Below are 19,083 nucleotides of genomic sequence, written 5' to 3'. Positions count from 1 at the left end.
TAAAACAATAAATAAAACCAATTCTTCACCTGTTGACTTTTTCATTCTGCCTACCAAAGATTGCAGTAAGGCTCGGTGCACATTTATCCTGTGCGCTGCACTGAGCACTCGCAGCAGGGTTTCCTTGTAAATCTCTGAAATATCTGATTTAGAGGGAACCCCAGCAGAACAAATTACACACCTGTAACAGGCTTTTGTCATGCAAACAAAATTTGTGCCAAGTGTCATTAGCATAATTGAGCCGATTCTCTCCCATGAGAGAATCCGCACTCCAGTGACCCTGGCCTCAGGGAGAGTTTGCTCTTTTATGCAAAATTTGTGTTTATGCCCTTAATGATCCTTGCTAACAACCACATCTCTCACTTATTTATCTAGTGATACATTAGCTACCATTTATTTCCAATTAAATGTGCCCACAAAGATTCAATGATAAAACGTCAGTACAATGTAAAATGAATACCACATTCTCTTGAGCTTTTTTGATCATTTTTACTCAGTGCAAATGTGAAAAGCTTTAAAATAAACACAATTCATAGCCACTTTGTGGATCTACATCAAGTGTTTTCCAGTAAATTAAGATTGCACAGCATTTAATTTGTTTAGATGAAAAGGAAATTAGATAGTTGACAACAATCATTAAAATAGATGATGAATTACAAGTGTGGACAATTTAGCAACATCCTGCCAAATGAATTCAACTTGCTCTTTGAAATCAGTAATATTATTTCAAACAAGAAAATTAGAAAATTAGTTAAGACACAATTGTTTTGTTTAAAGCTTGTTTAAAGCTTGTGTCAATCAATCCTTCTTTAAATATCCCATAAGAGCATGCAGTCCTTCATTTTCCATTGTATTTAACGTCAATGCAAACAGACCACAGAAATATATCGGAAGCGCTTCTGCTTAAATAACATATTACATTAATTGTTGAATATTTATCAAGCTTTCATCACATTTATAAATAATTGTACTTACAGTTTTATAATCAGACATACTGTATGCATATGAAGTTGAAGTGGATTTCCACGCACTGGGTTGACCTACATTTTGCCGTGAGTGCCATGATGTAGGTCATAATTTCATAGTTGTAAGGTTTAAAGACACAAGTCTTTCAAGTTCAACTCTAAAATAGCTTGTTGATCCACAGTGTGATTCAATCAGATTGTGTTCTAGCAATAATCCCCTTCTTTTTCCTATCACTGAACCAATTATTAACTTAATGACACATATTTGCCCCTTGTGATGCTAATCACTAATGTGACCCTAGTCACTACTCATTGACAGGCCATGAGACAGAAAAGTCAGACGTTCTGGGGTCAATACCAAGAGAGTACGTAAATAACCAAGAAAAAAAATGAAGACCGTAAGTCAGGTCACAGTCCAGGGTCAATTGCAAGAGATTGCGGATCAAAAGCTGAAGGACAAGACAAAGGGATAGTCAGAACATGGTCCAAGAGCAACAGAATCAGGCTAACACTCACAAAGAAGAATAAACTACATGTGGCAGGGATCAAGGTCAGACAGCTAAGATAAATAGCTTGGCAGTCACCAGAACACTGAAAACCGGCAGAAGGTCCCACAGGTCCCAGTAGTAGATTGGACAGCACAGCTGTCAATCAAGTCACCGACAGCCAAGCAAGCCCATCACAGTATTGAACAGCCAAGCTGTCAACCAAGACAATGACAGCTCAGAAAGATGGTTTCCGTAGAGCAGCATAGCAATCATTCACTGAGCGGAGGACTTGTGCCACCCCTTTTCCCATTATTCTGAATTTAAGTATCTATCTCATATGTGGCACCATATCAATGGTCTTTGTAGAGTCCATGATGGACAAAATCTACAGGCTTACGCTGGACAATTCGGCAACTTACCACCGCATAAAGGATTATCAGATTAATGTCAATTATCTGATCCCTCATAAGCCGATGTTGATGCTGGGTTAGGCAGTTATTTTTTTGAGATATTCCAGGATAGAATCTCTTAAAAAACCTTACTACATTTTGTCCACAATGGAGTTCAAACTTAACAGCCTATAGATTTTTGTTTTTTTCTTTACTCCTTTTTGAATATTAGCACTACATTTGTTATATGCCAGTCTTGTGCTTTACAGTATACTAGTAAGGGAGAGCTTGAAACCAGTAATCTAAGTAAATAATATTCATTTCCCACAGTATGATTAAGTGGAAAAAGAAAGTATAAAAAAAGGGTGCACAAGTCATGAAAAGCCATTTTGCCACTAAAAAACACAGCATTTGCATAAAAATAAACAAAAAAGTACACATAATTGGTAATGCCATTTCTGTAAAGACCTCAACTATTAAATTGTCATGCTATTTATTTCGTATAATGAACATAAAAGAATAATTAACCCCTTTCTGACATTAGACGTACTATTACGTCGAGGTGGGGTGGGCCCCTATGACCACCGACGGGATAGTACGTCAAATGCGATTGGCAGCGCTCACGGGGGGAGCGCTGCCGATCGTGGCCGGGTGTCAGCTGCCTATCGCAGACATCCGGTACTATGTGCCAGGAGCGGTCACGGACCGCCCCTGGCACATTAACCCCTGGCACACCGCGATCAAAGATGATCGCGATGTGCCGGCGGTATAGGTAAGCTTCCCGCAGGGAGGGGGCTCCCTGCGGGCTTCCCTGATGTGATCGCGTTGCTGCGAGGGTCTTACCTCCCTCCCTACTTGCTCCAGGCCCGGATCCAAGATGGCCACGGATCCGGGTCCTGCAGGGAGGGAGGTGGCTTCACAGAGCCTGCTCAGAGCAGGCACTGTGAAGCCTGCAGTGCTGCATGTCAGATCGGTGATCTGACAGAGTGCTGTGCAAACTGTCAGATCACCGATCTGTGATGTCCCCCCTGGGACAAAATAAAAAAGTTAAAAAAAAAATTTCCAAATGTGTAAAAAAAAAAAAAAAAAATATTCCTAAATAATGAAAAAAAAAATTATATTCCCATAAATACATTTCTTCATCTAAATTTAAAAAAAACAATAAAAGTACACATATTTAGTATCGCCGCGTCCGTAACGACCCAACCTATAAAACTGGCCCACTAGTTAACCCCTTCAGTAAACACCGTACAAAAAAAAAAAAACGAGGCAAAAAACTATGCTTTATTATCATACCGCCGAACAAAAAGTGGAATAACACGCGATCAAAAAGACAGATATAAATATCCATGGTACCGCTGAAAACATCATCTTGTCCCGCAAAAAACGAGCTGCCAAACAGCATCATCAGCAAAAAAATAAAAAAGTTATAGTCCTGAGAATAAAACGATGCAAAAATAATTATTTTTTCTGTAAAATAGTTTTTATCGTATAAAAGCGCCGAAACATAAAAAAATGATATAAATGAGGTGTCGCTGTAATCGTACTGACCCGAAGACTAAAACTGCTTTATCAATTTTACCAAACGCAGAACGGTATAAATGCCTCCCCCAAAAGAAATTCATGAATAGCTGGTTTTTGGTCATTCTTCCTCACAAAAATCGGAATAAAAAGCGATCAAAAAATGTCACGTGCCCGAATATTTTACCAATAAAAACGTCAACTCGTACCGCAAAAAACAAGACCTCACATGACTCTGTGGACCAAAATATGGAACAATTATAGCTCTCAAAATGTGATAACGCAAAAAATATTTTTTGCAATAAAAAGCGTCTTTCAGTGTGTGACGGCTGCCAATCATAAAAATCCGCTAAAAAACTCGCTATAAAAGTAAATCAAACCCCCTGTCATCACCCCCTTAGTTAGGGAAAAATTAAAAAAAAATTATTTATTTCCATTTTCCCATTAGGGCTAGGGTTAGGGTTAGGGCTAGGGTTAGGGTTAGGGCTAGGGTTAGGGTTAGGGCTAGGGTTAGGGCTAGGGTTAGGGCTAGGGTTAGGGCTAGGGTTAGGGTTAGGGCTAGGGTTAGGGCTAGGGTTAGGGTTAGGGCTAGGGTTAGGGCTAGGGTTAGGGCTAGGGTTAGGGCTAGGATTAGGGCTAGGGTTAGGGTTAGGGCTAGGGTTAGGGTTAGGGTTGGGGCTACAGTTAGGTTTGGGGCTAAAGTTAGGGTTAGGGTTTAGATTACATTTACAGTTGGGAATAGGGTTGGGATTAGGGTTAGGGGTGTGTCAGGGTTAGAGGTGTGGTTAGGGTTACCGTTGGAATTAGGGTTAGGGGTGTGTTTGGATTAGGGTTTCAGTTATAATTCGGGGGTTTCCACTGTTTAGGCACATCAGGGGCTCTCCAAACACGACATGGCATCCGATCACAATTCAAGCCAATTATACATTGAAAAAGTAAAACGGCACTCCTTCTCTTCCAAGCTCTGCGGTGCGCCCAAACAGTGGTTTACCCCCACATATGGGGTATCTACGTACTCAGGAGAAATTGCACAATAACTTTTGTGGTCTAATTTTTCCTGTTACCCTTGTGAAAATAAGAATTTGTGGGCGAAATAATCATTTTTGCGCAAACAAATGCAATTTTTTATTTTCACGGCTCTATGTTATAAACTTCTGCGTTGAAAAAGTAAAACAGTGCTCCTTCCCTTCCGAGCTCTCCCGTGTGCCCAAACAGGGGTTTACCCCAACATATAGGGTATTAGCGTACTCAGGACAAATAGGACAACAACTTTTGGGGTCCAATTTCTCCCGTTACCTTTGGGAAAATACAAAACTGGGGGCTAAAAAATAATTTTTGTGTGAAAAAAAAAAGATTTTTTATTTTCACGGCTCTGCATTATAAACTGTAGTGAAACACTTGGGGGTTCAAAGTTCTCACAACACATCTAGATGAGTTCCTTGGGGGGTCTAGTTTCCAATATGGGGTCACTTGTGGGGGTTTCTACTGTTTAGGTACATTAGGGGCTCTGCAAACGCAATGTGACGCCTGCAGAATATTCTATCTAAGTCTGCATTCCAAATGGCACTCCTTCCCTTCCGAGCCCTCCCATGCGCCCAAACAGTGGTTCCCCCCCACATATGGGGTATCAGCGTACTCAGGACAAATTGGACAACAACCTTTGGGGTCGAATTTCTCCTCTTACCCTCGGGAAAATACAAAACTGGGGGCTAAAAAATAATTTTTTGGGGAAAGTTTTTTTTTTTAATTTTCACGGCTCTGCGTTACAAACTGTAGTGAAACACTTGGGGGTTCAAAGCTCGAAGGACACATCTAGATGAGTTCCATAGGGTGTCTAGTTTCCAAAATGGTGTCACTTGTGGGGGGTTTCTACTGTTTAGGTACATTAGGGCTCTGCAAACGCAATGTGACACCTGCAGACCATTCCATCTAAGTCTGCATTCCAAATGGAGCTCCTTCCCTTCCGAGCCCTCCCATGCACCCAAACAGTGGTTCCCCCCCACATATGGGGGATCAGCACACTCAGCAGAAATTGGACAACAAATTTTGGGGTCCAATTTCTCCTGTTACCGTCGGGAAAATACAAAACTGTGGGCTAAAAAATAATTTTTGTGGGAAAAAATTTTTGTTTTATTTTTACAGCTCTGCATTATAAACTTCTGTGAAGCCCTTGGTGGGTCAAAGCGCTCACCAGACATCTAGATAAGTTCCATAGGGGGTCTACTTTTCAAAATGGTGTCACTTGTGGGGGGTTTCTACTGTTTAGGTACATTAGGGGCTCTGCAAATGCAATGTGACACCTGCAGATCATTCCATCTAAGTCTGCATTCCAAATGGCGCTCCTTCCCTTCTGAGCCCTCCCATGCACCCAAACAGTGGTTCCCCCCACATATTGTGTATAATCGCACTCAGGACAAATTGGGCAACAAATTTTGGCATCCAATTTCTCCTGTTACCCTCGGGAAAATACAAAACTGGGGGCTAAAAATATAATTTTTGTGGGAAAAAATTTTTGTTTTATTTTTACGGCTCTGCATTATAAACTTCTGTGAAGCCCTTGGTTGGTCAAAGTGCTCAAAACACATCTAGATAAGTTCCTTAGGGGGTCTACTTTCCAAAATGGTGTCACTTGTGGGGGGTTTCAATGTTTAGGCACATCAGTGGCTCTCTAAACGCAACATGGCGTCCCATCTCAATTCCTGTCAATTTTGCATTGAAAAGTCAAACGGCGCTCCTTCCCTTCCGAGCTCTCCCATGCGCCCAAACAGTGGTTTACCCCCACATATGGGGTATCTGCGTACTCAGGACAAATTGTACAACAACTTTTGGGGTCCAATTTCTTCTCTTACCCTTGGGAAAATAAAACATTGGGGGCGAAAAGATAATTTTTGTGAAAAAATATGATTTTTTATTTTTACGGTTCTGCATTATAAACTTCTGTGAAGCACTTGGTGGGTCAAAGTGCTCACCACACCTCTAGATAAGTTCCTTAGGGGGTCTACTTTCCAAAATGGTGTCACTTGTGGGGGGTTTCAATGTTTAGGCACATCAGGGGCTCTCCAAATGCAACATGGTGTCCCATCTCGATTCCAGTCAATTTTGCATTGAAAAGTCAAACAGCGCTCCTTCGCTTCCGAGCTCTGTCATGCACCCAAACAGTGGTTTAACCCCACATATGGGGTATCGGTGTACTCAGGACAAATTGTAAAATAAGGTTTGGGGTCCATTTTCTCCTGTTACCCTTTGGAGCTGAAGTAAATTTTTTGTGAAAAAAAGGTAAATGTTCATTTTTATTTAAACATTCCAAAAATTCCTGTGAAGCACAAGAAGGGTTAATGCACTTCTTGAATATGGTTTTGAGCACCATGAGGGGTGCAGTTTTTAGAATGGTGTCACACTTGGGTATTTTCTTTCATATAGACCCCTTAAAATAACTTCAAATGAGATGTGGTCCCTAAAAAAAATGGTGTTGTAAAAATGAGAAATTGCTGGTCAAATTTTAACCCTTATAACTCCCTAACAAAAAAAAATTTTGGTTCCAAAATTGTGCTGATGTAAAGTAGACATGTGAGAAATGTTACTTATTAAGTATTTTGTGTGACATATCTCTGTGATTTAATTGCATAAAAATTCAAAGTTGGAAAATTGCGACATTTTCATAATTTTCACCAAATTTCCATTTTTTTCACAAATAAACACAGGTACTATCAAAGAATTTTTACCACTATCATGAAGTACAGTATGTCACGAGAAAACAATGTCAGAATCACTGGGATCCGTTGAAGCGTTCCAGAGTTATAACCTCATAAATGGACAGTGGTCAGAATTGTAAAAATTGGCCCGGTCATTAACGTGCAAACCACCCTTGGGGGTAAAGGGGTTAAAAAAATGCCGAAAATGTTGTTTTTTCATTTTACTGACACACAAAAAACTGAATAATAGGCAGTAAAAAAGTCATATTTTGAAAAAAATGGTAGAAATAAAAATGCCAAACCATCCCCCCAAAAAATAACAAAAAATGTCAAAAGTTACATCTTTCTGAACATGACAATGCAAGCACAATTTCATTTTTGTAAAACATAGATAGTTTTTAGTGTGTAAAAGTAGCAAACAGTAAAAAAAGATGCAATTCTGGTAACACTGCAATTATACTGACCAGAAGAACAAATTGTTCACTTTTACCACACGATGAACCGCGCAAAAAATAAAAACAATAACTGAACAGCTGGTTTGTGTTCATGTTGCGTCTGAAAACACTGATAAAAAAGCAATAAAAAAGCATTGTAACTCAAAATAACACAAAAAAAATCTCCAACTCATCACACAAATAATAAGCCCTCACACAGTTATGTTCGCCAAATAATAAAAAAAACTAGAGCTTTAATATTATGGTGAAAAAACTATATTTTTATGAAAAAACATTTTTACTGTATGATAACAGTAAAGCATCAAATCCCTATATAAATAATAATAATCTCTATTTATATAGCGCTAACATACTTACAATTTAAAAGTTTCAAACACAACAGTCATAAGTAACAACGTTAATAATGCAAAAATTAAAGTAAAATAACCCTACTCGCGAGAGCTTACAATCTACAATGAGTTGGGGGAGATATAAAGTACAGAAGCTTATTTACAATGATGTATTTACAATGATGATCCAGCCATCTCCGGGGGGTGGGGGATAGATGGAAGTAGTGAATGGGCTACACACACAAACCTAAAATGGCTTTGATTAGGGAACGTGGTAGGCCGCTCTGAACAAATGTGTTTTGAGGGCGTGCCTAAAACTATGCAAATTGTGGATGGTCCTAATATCTTGGGGTAGAGCATTCCAGAGGATTGGTGCAGCACGGGAGAAGTCTTGGAGTCGGGAGTGGGAGGTACGAATTAGTGCAGAGGTTAGTCGAAAGTCATCTGCAGAGCACAGTGGTCGGTTTGGCCAGATAAATCTGGTATCACTGTAGTTGCACTGACCCAAAGAATGAAACCATCTTATCACTAATATCGCACGGTGAGCAGTGCAAAAATAAAGACAAGAACTATTGTTGTACTGCTATCTGTTGTGCTGTATTTGTTGAGTGTGCCTCCCAAAAATTTTAATAAGGCTCGGTTCAAATCGATGCTATGCTCTCCGCTAAGCGCTTATGTATGTGTTTCCATTTAAATCTCCAATTCAAATTTAGGCAAAACCCCCAGTGGAACCACTCACTTATGAGGCACATGGAGGTCCTTTTGTCTGGAGTCTGTTCCAGTGAGCTCTCTTCATTTCAGGTATCTTTTTAGAGCAAAAATGTGGACAACCACATTTCTGTGCAGAACTAAAAATATGGATACCACAGGAACAGATGCCAAACGGAATCCAAAGTATCTCAATCTGCCTCATTAGAATCGCATTTTTGTGGGATTTATACTGAAACCCTGATGCATGCACTCAGCATAGAACACAAGAATGTGATCTCTGCTTTATTCTGAAAGCAATCAAAAAATGTTATGCATCCCAAAATGTTATCAATAAAAGCCCTTATTTATCCCACACAAAACCAGCCTCCACTCAGGTCCAACATCTGCCATTGGGAATGAAAGGATTCCAATTTTATTACTAGTACAAAGACTCTGAAAAACAACATGGCTCCCACCCCGTCGAACATAATCCAGTCACATCTGTGCTCCCAAATCCAAATGCTCCCCACTGTGCCTAAACCACAGTAAGCGGCCACATGTTTGGCATTATTGTAGCTAGGAGAGCACACTTAACAATTTATGGGGTGCATGATTCAAAAAAGCACAAACTGGGCACAATGAATAAGGGCTCTACAATATATGGGGACATTACACTATATGGGGGCACAATGTATGTGCACTAAGCTGGCAGATTTGTAATTCTAAAGAAAAAATCAATTGATAGGTGAAATTTCAACAATGGGGTCACCTTTGCTTTTTTCTGCTGTTCTGGCACCTTAGGGGCTCCGTAAATGTTGCCTGCAAACTATTCTAGCAAAATCTGGTCTCCAAAAGCCAAATAGCGCTCCTTCTTTCTCAGCCCAGACATGTCGCCTAATAGTAGTTTCTAACAACGTACACACGTGGTCAAAATTGTTGGTATCCCTTGTTTAATGACAGAAAAAAACACAATGGTCACAGAAATAACTTGAATATGACAAAAGTAATAATAAATGAAAAATCTATGAAAATGAAGAAATGAAAGTCAGACATTTCTTTTCAACCATGCTTCCACAGAATTAAAAAAAAAAAAATAGAACTCATGAAATAGGCCTTGACAGAAATTATGGCACCCATAACTTAATATTTTGCTGAACCTTTTGAGGCAATCACTGCAATCAAATGATTCCTGTAACTGTCAATGAGACTTCTACACCTCTGGACAGGTATTTTGGCCCACTCCTCAAAAGCAAACTGCTCCAGTTGTCTTGTGTTTGAAGGTTGCCTTTTCCAGATGGCATGTTTCAGCTCTTTCCAAAGATGCTCAATAGGATTTAGGTCAGGGCTCATAGAAGGCCACTTCAGAATAGTCCACTGTTTTCCTTTTAGCTGTTCTTGGGTGTTTTAGCTGTGTGTTTTGTGTCATTATCCTGTTGCAAGACCCGTAACCTGTGACTGAGACCATGCTTTCTGACAATGGGCTGCACATTTCTCTCTAGACTCCCTTGATAGTCTTGAGATTTTATTGTACTCTGCACAGATTCTAGACACTCTGTGCCAAATGCAGAAAAGCAGCCCCAGAACATAACAGAGCCTCCTCCATGTTTCACAGTAGGGACAGTGTTCTTTTCTTGATATGCTTCATTTTTTTTTATATCTCTGAAAATAGAGCTGATGTGCCTTGCCAAAAAGTTCAATTTTTGTCTTTTCTGTCCATAGGACATTCTCCACGAAGCTTTGTTACTTGTCACCATGTAGTTTGGCATATTCCAGTTTCTTCAACAATGGTGTCCTTCTTGGTTGTCTCCCATGAAGTCCACTTTGCAGTAAATAGTAATAACGGTCCTAGGAGCGCTGGAAATGAGACCAAAACAAGGATTTTAGTGTTGAACCACAACGCGTTTCAACGGTTAAACCGTCTTCATCAGGTGGAAGTTTATTAAAGGAGAACAGGAAGGGGTATTTAAACAAATAGCAACCAATAAAATTCACAGTCATCAGGTCACATGATAAGAACAAGTCACATGATAAAATAGTAAGGTCAAATGGTAAAAACACAATAGGAACAAAACTATGTATATATAAAAAAACATTAAATAAAGCCCCTAGACCTGATTAAAATATAAAACATGGTAAAATGCAAAAATAAGACAACATATAATAAAATTACACTATAAAAGCACTATAAAAATGATTAAAAACAGAGAGATCACTTGTTAACCCTTTCAATGGTAAGATTTAACCCTTCAGGCGCCAGAGTCCCCAACTTAAAAATCCAGAAACTTTCCCTATTAATCAAGCTCCCATACCGATCAGATACATTTTCTGGTATAAAATCAATAATCGTCAGTTTCAGAGATTCTAAATTTTTTTGGTGCTTGGTTAAAAAATGCTTTGATAGGCTATGCAACATAAAACCATTCCTAATATTTTGGCGATGCTTGTTCAGTCTTGCGTGCATGGTCTGTATAGTCCGTCCAACATATTGGAGCCCACATCCGCATTCTATTAGCTATACTACAAATGAGGATTGACAGTTGACATGGTAGTTGATTCTGTAATTAATATTAGTAGTATTGGATGTGAATTCTTTAACACCATTTCTGATGGAGTTACAACACAGACATTTTGCAGATCTGCAAGCAAAACAGCTGGGATTTTGTGTTAGTTGGGTCGCGGATGTGGCACTGGGGCTAATAACTGTATTGCTGGGTGCAACTAGGTTGCGGAGTGTGCGATTCCACCTATAACTTATTCTGGGGTGGGTAGGGATGTGACCTGAGAATATCGGGTCACCTTCCAATATGAACCAATATTTTTTCAAAAGTCTTTGGATAGTAGCATGAGATTGATTAAAGGCTGTAACCAAGCTCCACTTGGCAAATTCAGAGGTCACGGATTTAGCACCCCTACTAGTTTTACTTTTAATTTTCTGTATACATTCATATTGGGACAATATTCCTGTTTTTTTAAAGGGCGTCTTGAACCAATTTTTTAGGGTAGCCTTTTTGTAAAAAACGTTGCTCTAAGACTTTGGCCTCTTCAAAAAAATCCTTGTCTCTTGTGCAATTTTTTCTTATGCGCAAATACTGCCCATACGGGATGTTACGGATCCATTTGGGAAGGTGTCCACTATTAAAATTCAAGTAACTATTCACATCCATCTTTTTAAAGTGTGTAGTGGTGTAGAAACAGCCCTCAGTGTCAACATGTACCATTAGATCTAAAAATTGAATTGAGGAGCGTGAGAAATTAGCTGTGAAGGTAAGACCCCAAGAATTAGAGTTGAGAATGTGAACAAATTCAAGGGCTTCCAATTCACTGCCTGTCCAAATTAAAAAGAGATCGTCTATGAAGCGACGATAAAAAACAAGCTTATCAGCAGCCAGACGAGACTGCGCGATGAGGACTGACTCAAAGGCCCCCATAAACAGATTTGCGTAACTAGGGGCGAAATGAGTCCGTCCTCATCGCGTCTCGTAAGTCGCTCTTTAAATAACCCTCCCTATTGAATGATTGTTCGCGGAAGGTGTATGTTTGCTATCTAGCGCCCGACTTATCCAACAGCACGTAACACACATTACAGCTACCAGTTGCTGTGTCCGCCTGTACGGCGCCGTGCGCTTGCTCTGCGCTTTCCTGACCCAAGCCTGGGTGGTTAGTGGCGTCCGTCAGTGCGGCACCGCACGCACTCTTGTGCCTTTATATTATTATTTAGTTTCCTTACACACCCAGTTGCGGTGTTGTGCCAGCAAGTGTCTAATCGGACTTCAATCCTAGTTGAGGTTGAGTTCGCTGACTTTTTGCTCACGCTCTATGTGCGGTACCGCGGTCCTGTGACGCAACAGGATCGCTTCCTTCACGCAGGGTGAAGTTAATCCGTGCGTGTATACTTATAGTACCGCCATATAGTCCATCTTACTAGCAGCAGGGTTTTTACCTGCACGGTGGACCTCGGACTGCGAACGCACCTAGTTCCATTTCATCTTGTACTTGGTGCGTTCCGCCAGTCCTTAACATAATACTAGCGCCAAGGTCTGGCTAGTAAATGATGGACGATCAGCGTTCACAGCGGTACATCCAGCAGCTGGAGGGAAGGTTGGCGGCTCTTGAGCGTTCAACCTCAGCTGTGGATGTCACTGCTGTCACTGTTCAGGCTGCTAGTGTTGCTGCAGCCACCTTGTCCACTGCCGCTCCTGTCCCGACTCTAACTCGCCTCCCGCTTCCAGAGAAATTCTCTGGTGACAGTAAGTCTTGTAGGGGTTTCGTGAGTCAGTGCTCTATCCATCTCGAGCTTCTGGCTTCTCGTTTCCCTACAGAGCGGGCTAAGGTGGGATTTATAGTGTCTCTTCTATCGGACAGGGCGTTGCAGTGGGCTACGCCGCTATGGGAGCGTAGCGATCATGTGGTGCAGAGTGCTCCGTTGTTTCTGAGCACTCTGAAACAGGTCTTTTTAGGACCTCGTGTCACCCATGATACGGCGCTCCAATTGTTGGCATTGACTCAGGGCTCGTCCTTGGTCAGTCATTTTGCCGTCCACTTCCGCACCTTAGCATCTGAGCTGGAGGGGTCGGATAAAGCCCTCATTCCAATATTTTGGAGGGGGCTGGCTGACCACGTTAAGGACGCCCTGGCCACTAGGGAGATTCCCGCCACACTGGAGGAATTAATAACTCTATCCACTCGTATTGATCTCCGTTTTCACGAGCGGAGGTTAGAGCGAGCCCAGTGTAGGCAGAGGTTTCGGCTGGCTCCCACCTTCGCCAAACCTTTGGAATCTCCAGACCAGGCTCCTGAGCCCCATGAGCCTGTGGTAGAGTCACGAGCGGGATCTAATTCCCGGACCGCTCGTGCACTCCAGATTTGTCATCTTTGCCAACAGACAGGACATCTTGCCTCCAGATGTCTCCAGCGGTCGAGGAAACGTCAGCGTCTAGTGGTAGTTGGTGGAGGTGCACTAGACACGGCGACGTTTGCCTCCAAATTGTCCTTTAAGGGGACAATAACATTGGGCTCATCCTCTCACTCGGTAGAACTCTGCGTGGATTCTGGGGCGGAGGGCAATTTTATGTCTTTAGCCTTCGCCCAACGTCACGCAATTCCTCTGGTCATGCTATCTCAACCAGTAACGGTACGAGTGGTGAATGGGTCGACACTGCCCGCACAGATTACACATCAAACTATCCCTTTTACTCTGTCCATGTCACCATCTCATCAGGAGATTATATCTCTACTCGTCATTCCTGAGGGAATTGATGAGGTTCTCTTGGGGATACCTTGGTTACGGTACCACTCTCCTCACATAGAGTGGTCCTCAGGCAGAATTCTGGGATGGGGTGAATCTTGTGGGAACAGGTGTCATCGAGAGTGCATTCAGGTTGCTACTACAGAGGTACCCGCAGATCTTTCCTCTCTCCCCAAGCAATATTGGTCTTATGCAGACGTGTTTTCCAAAAAGGCAGCAGAGACCTTTCCGCCCCATCGCCCCTATGACTGTCCTATTGATCTCTTGCCTGGTGCTGAGCCTCCCCGGGGTTCGAGTCTATCCATTATCTCTCCCGGAAACGGAGGCAATGTCTCAGTACATTTAAGAGAATCTGGCAACAGGGTTCATCAGGAAGTCCGTGTCACCTGCTGGGGCAGGGTTCTTTTTCGTGCAGAAGAAGAATGGAGAACTACGTCCATGCATAGACTACAGGGGTCTTAATGCTATCACAGTTAAGAACAAGTACCCTTTGCCTTTGATATCTGAGCTTTTCGATAGGCTTCGGGGAGCTAGAGTGTTTACTAAACTAGATCTGCGGGGTGCTTATAACCTGATTCGCATCCGTGAGGGGGACGAATGGAAAACGACATTTAACACCAGAGATGGGCACTATGAGTATCTGGTGATGCCCTTCGGGTTCTGTAATGCACCTGCCATTTTCCAAGACTTTGTCAACGACATCTTCCGGGATATGCTTTCCACTTCGGTTGTAGTCCATCTGGATGATATTCTCATCTTTTCTCCAGATATTGACTCCCACCGGAGAGATGTTGGCAGAGTCTTCGACTCTGCTAAAGCTCTCTTTATGCGAAGTTGGAGAAGTGTGTGTTTGAGCAGGAGTCCTTACCTTTCCTGGGCTATATCATCTCCGCCCAGGGATTGGCTATGGATCCTGCCAAACTACAGGCTGTGATGGACTGGCAAGAGCCCCATTCTCTTAAAGCGGTGCAGCGCTTTATGGGGTTCATAAACTATTACCGCCAGTTCATTCCCCACTTCTCAACTCTGGTAGCTCCCTTGGTAGCCCTCACCAAGAAGGGAGCAAATCCCAAATTGTGGTCGGAAGAGGTCTCGAAGGCCTTCACTTCTATTAAGTCCCACTTTGCTAGCGCTCCCATCTTACATCGTCCCGATGTGGATAAGCCATTCCTAATGGAGGTGGATGCCTTGTCCGTTGGTGCTAGAGCAGTCCTCTATCAAAAGGATGCTCAAGGTCGGAAGCATCCATGCTTCTTCTTCTCTAAGACCTTCACGCCAGCGGAGAGAAACTACTCCATCGGGGACAGGGAGTTGCTAGCAATGAAGTTGGCCTTTTCGGAGTGGAGACACCTTCTGGAAGGTGCGCGGTTTCCCTTCCAAGTTTACACGGACCACAAAAATTTGGTCTATTTGCAAACAGCCCAGCGGCTAAATTCTCGCCAGGCCAGATGGTCCCTGTTCTTCTCCCGGTTCCACTTTTCCCTTCATTATCTCGCCGGGGAGAAGAATATCCATGCTGACGCTCTCTCTCGCTCCCTTATGTCAACTGAGGAGGAGGAAGAGGAGCCTCGGCTTATTGTCCCTTCCGAGAGCCTGAGAACCGTAGCGCTGGTTTCGCTAGAGTCTGTGCCTCCGGGCAAGACTTTTGTGCCCATTAATTTGCGACCGGAGGTTCTCTCTTGGGCTCATTCGTCCAGGGTGGGTGGACACTTTGGGACAAAGAGGACATCTGAGCTACTGGTGAGGACGTACTGGTGGCCGCATATGGTCCGGGATGTCAGGGATTATATTCTGGCGTGTGTCTCCTGCGCCAAAAATAAATCTCCGCGTCAAAGGCCAGCTGGGTTGCTCTATCCCTTGCCGGTGGCAGATAGGCCCTGGGAGATGGTCGGGATGGACTTTGTTGTGGGTTTACCCAAGCCTCGCGGCTGTACCATCATTTGGGTCATCACTGATCATTTCTCAAAAATGGTGCATTTGGTGCCGCTACCACGGTTACCTTCTGCACGGGCCTTGGCAGCGTTGTTCATTAAACACATCTTCCGCCTACATGGAATGCCTGACAAAATTGTCAGTGACCGGGGTCCCCAGTTTGCGTCTCGGTTCTGGAGAGAGCTTTGTCGTCTTCTCAGTATTGAGTTGACTCTCTCTTCCGCTTATCATCCCGAGACGAATGGGTTGGTAGAGAGGGCCAACCAGACCTTGGTCACATACCTGCGACATTTTGTTTCAGCCAGGCAGGATGACTGGGCATCCTTGCTATCATGGGCAGAGTTTGCACTGAACAACGCCGTAGCCGACTCCACTGGACAAACCCCATTCCTCCTCAACTATGGTCAGCATCCACGGGTACCTGTGCCTATGCCCGTGTCTTCCGCCGACTCCAGGGTGGCAGACTGGGCTGTGGAGGCACGGGATATTTGGGACCGCACTCAGGATGCCATTCGGGCCTCTAAGGAGAGAATGAGGTCCTCCGCCGATGCTCATCAGCGCCCCGCTCCGACCTTTGCTCCTGGCGACTTGGTGTGGCTCTCCGCCCGTAACATCAGGCTGCGAGTTGAGTCCACTAAATTTGCTCCTCGCTACTTGGGTCCATTCAAGGTCCTCGAGCAGGTTAATCCTGTGGTCTATCGTTTGGCCCTTCCGCCACGCCTGGGTATCACCGACACCTTTCATGTGTCCCTCTTGAAACCCATGTATATGTCCCGGTTTTCCGAGTCATCTGCTGGGACATCGGGTTCGTCTACGGACGATTATGAGGTGAACGCTATTTTGGGGTTCAAAGTGGTACGTGGCAAAAAATGTTATTTGGTAGACTGGAAGGGTTATGGCCCCGAGGACAGGTCCTGGGAGCCTGTTGAGCTCATTTCTGCCTTCGAACATAGCGAGGCCCAAGGAGGGGGGTAATGTTAGGAGTCGAGTTTCCTCTGCTGCACAGGGGGAGTCTCGATCCGTCTCCGCTGCGGTCTCCCATTCTTCTCCAGCCGCAGTGGAGTCTGCTCAGCAGGGACGTCGATCCCAGCGTCTCGCTCAGTCTGATTCTGTGCGAAGAGTTACTGCTGCTTTTCCTGCTTCTGCCATTGAAGCCAGTGCTGGGCAGCGGCGAGTGGACGTTTCTGGATCTAAGTCCTACTTTTCTCTGTCTGAGCATGCCCAGGGCAGGATCTCCCGTTGGAGATCGAGGGTTACATGCTCAGGTACTGCAGCACATCCCATTGGTCCTTTTGGCAGGTCCTGAAAGGGCAAAACTTCTGTAGCTGTTTCCTGTGCTGCAGCTACATAAACTGCGCATGATCGCACGGCCATGCGCTAGTATTGTCTTGTAAATATGTGTGTGTGTTGTGAGTGAAAGTCGCTCTTTAAATAACCCTCCCTATTGAATGATTGTTCGCGGAAGGTGTATGTTTGCTATCTAGCGTCCGACTTATCCAACAGCACGTAACACACATTACAGCTACCAGTTGCTGTGTCCGCCTGTACGGCGCCGTGCGCTTGCTCTGCGCTTTCCTGACCCAAGCCTGGGTGGTTAGTGGCGTCCGTCAGTGCGGCACCGCACGCACTCTTGTGCCTTTATATTATTATTTAGTTTCCTTACACACCCAGTTGCGGTGTTGTGCCAGCAAGTGTCTAATCGGACTTCAATCCTAGTTGGGGTTGAGTTCGCTGACTTTTTGCTCGCGCTCTATGTGCGGTACCGCGGTCCTGTGACGCAACAGGATCGCTTCCTTCACGCAGGGTGAAGTTAACCCGTGCGTGTATACTTATAGTACCGCCATATAGTCCGTCTTACTAGCAGCAGGGTTTTTACCTGCACGGAGGACCTCGGACTGCGAACGCACCTAGTTCCATTTCATCTTGTACTTGGTGCGTTCCGCCAGTCCTTAACACACGCAGGCAGGAATTAGCAAAAGAGGCCACTCTAGCTAAAATAGGAAAGGATAGGACAGAATACAAAGCGGTCAGTAGGGTTGAGCGAAACGGGTCGAACATTTTCAAAAGTCGCCGACTTTTGGCTAAGTCGGGGTTTCATGAAACCCGATCCGACCCCTGTGCGGGGTCGGCCATGCGGTACGCGACTTTCGCGCCAAAGTCGCGTTTCAATGACGCGAAAAGCGCCATTTCTCAGCCAATGAAGGTAAACGCAGAGTGTGGGCAGCGTGATGACATAGGTCCTGGTCCCCACCATCTTAGAGAAGGGCATTGCAGTGATTGGCTTGCTGTCTGCGACGTCACAGGGGCTATAAAGAGGCGTTCCCGCCGACCGCCATCTTACTGCTGCTGATCTGAGCTTAGGGAGAGGTTGCTGCCGCTTTGTCAGAAGCAGGGATAGCGTTAGGCAGGGTCCATTAACCACAAAACCGCTTGTGCTGCAGCGATTTGCACTGTCCAACACCACCCTCGGTGTGCAGGGACAGTGGAAGTTTTTTTTTTTTTTTTTCCCCTCAGCGCTGTAGCTCATTGGGCTGCCCTAGAAGGCTCCCTGATAGCTGCATTGCTGTGTGTATGCCGCTGTGCAAACCAACTGCTTTTTTCAAAGCACAAATCCTCTTGTTCCTTCCTTTCTGCACAGCTATCTTTTTTGTTTGTCCACACTTTTTATTTCATTTGTGCATCAGTCCACTCCTTATTGCTGCCTGCCATACCTGGCTGAGATTACTGCAGGCAGGGAGATAGTAGCTGCCTGCCATACCTGGCTGAGATTACTGCAGGCAGGGAGATAGTAATTGTAGGACATTCCCTGTTTTTTTTTTTTTTTTTTTTTTTTGGTGGGAGATTAAGATTGGCAATTTGGCATTTCTGCTAGAGTGCCATCCCTGTGTGTGCCATCTCTCTCACATAGTGGGCCATAGAAAGCCTTTTCATTTTTCTGTATTTTTTTTTGTGGGGTGTATAAATTCTCCCTGATAACAATACAGTGGGAGATTAATATTGGCCTTTGGGCTTGTGTGCCAGTCCTGAGTGTGCCATCTCTCTCACAAATAGTGGGCCATAGAAAGCCTATTTTATTTTTTTTTGGGTTTTATAAATTCTCCCTGAAAAAAAGGGAGATTAATATTGGCCTCTGGGCTTGTGTGCCAGTCCTGAGCGTGCCATCTGTGCCAGCCCTGAGCGTGCCATCTCTCTCACAAATAGTGGGCCATAGAAAGCCTATTTAATTTTTTTTTTGGTTTTATAAATTCTCCCTGAAAAAAAGGGAGATTAATATTGGCCTCTGGGCTTGTGTGCCAGTTGTGAGCGTGCCATCTGTGCCAGTCCTGAGCGTGCCATCTCTCTCACAAATAGTGGGCCATAGAAAGCCTATTTAATTT

Source organism: Ranitomeya imitator, chromosome 5, assembly GCF_032444005.1.
Source record: "Ranitomeya imitator isolate aRanImi1 chromosome 5, aRanImi1.pri, whole genome shotgun sequence".
Taxonomy (NCBI): Eukaryota; Metazoa; Chordata; class Amphibia; order Anura; family Dendrobatidae; genus Ranitomeya; species Ranitomeya imitator.
The sequence above is the reverse complement of the archived record's forward strand: the minus strand, read 5'-3'. Positions refer to the sequence as shown.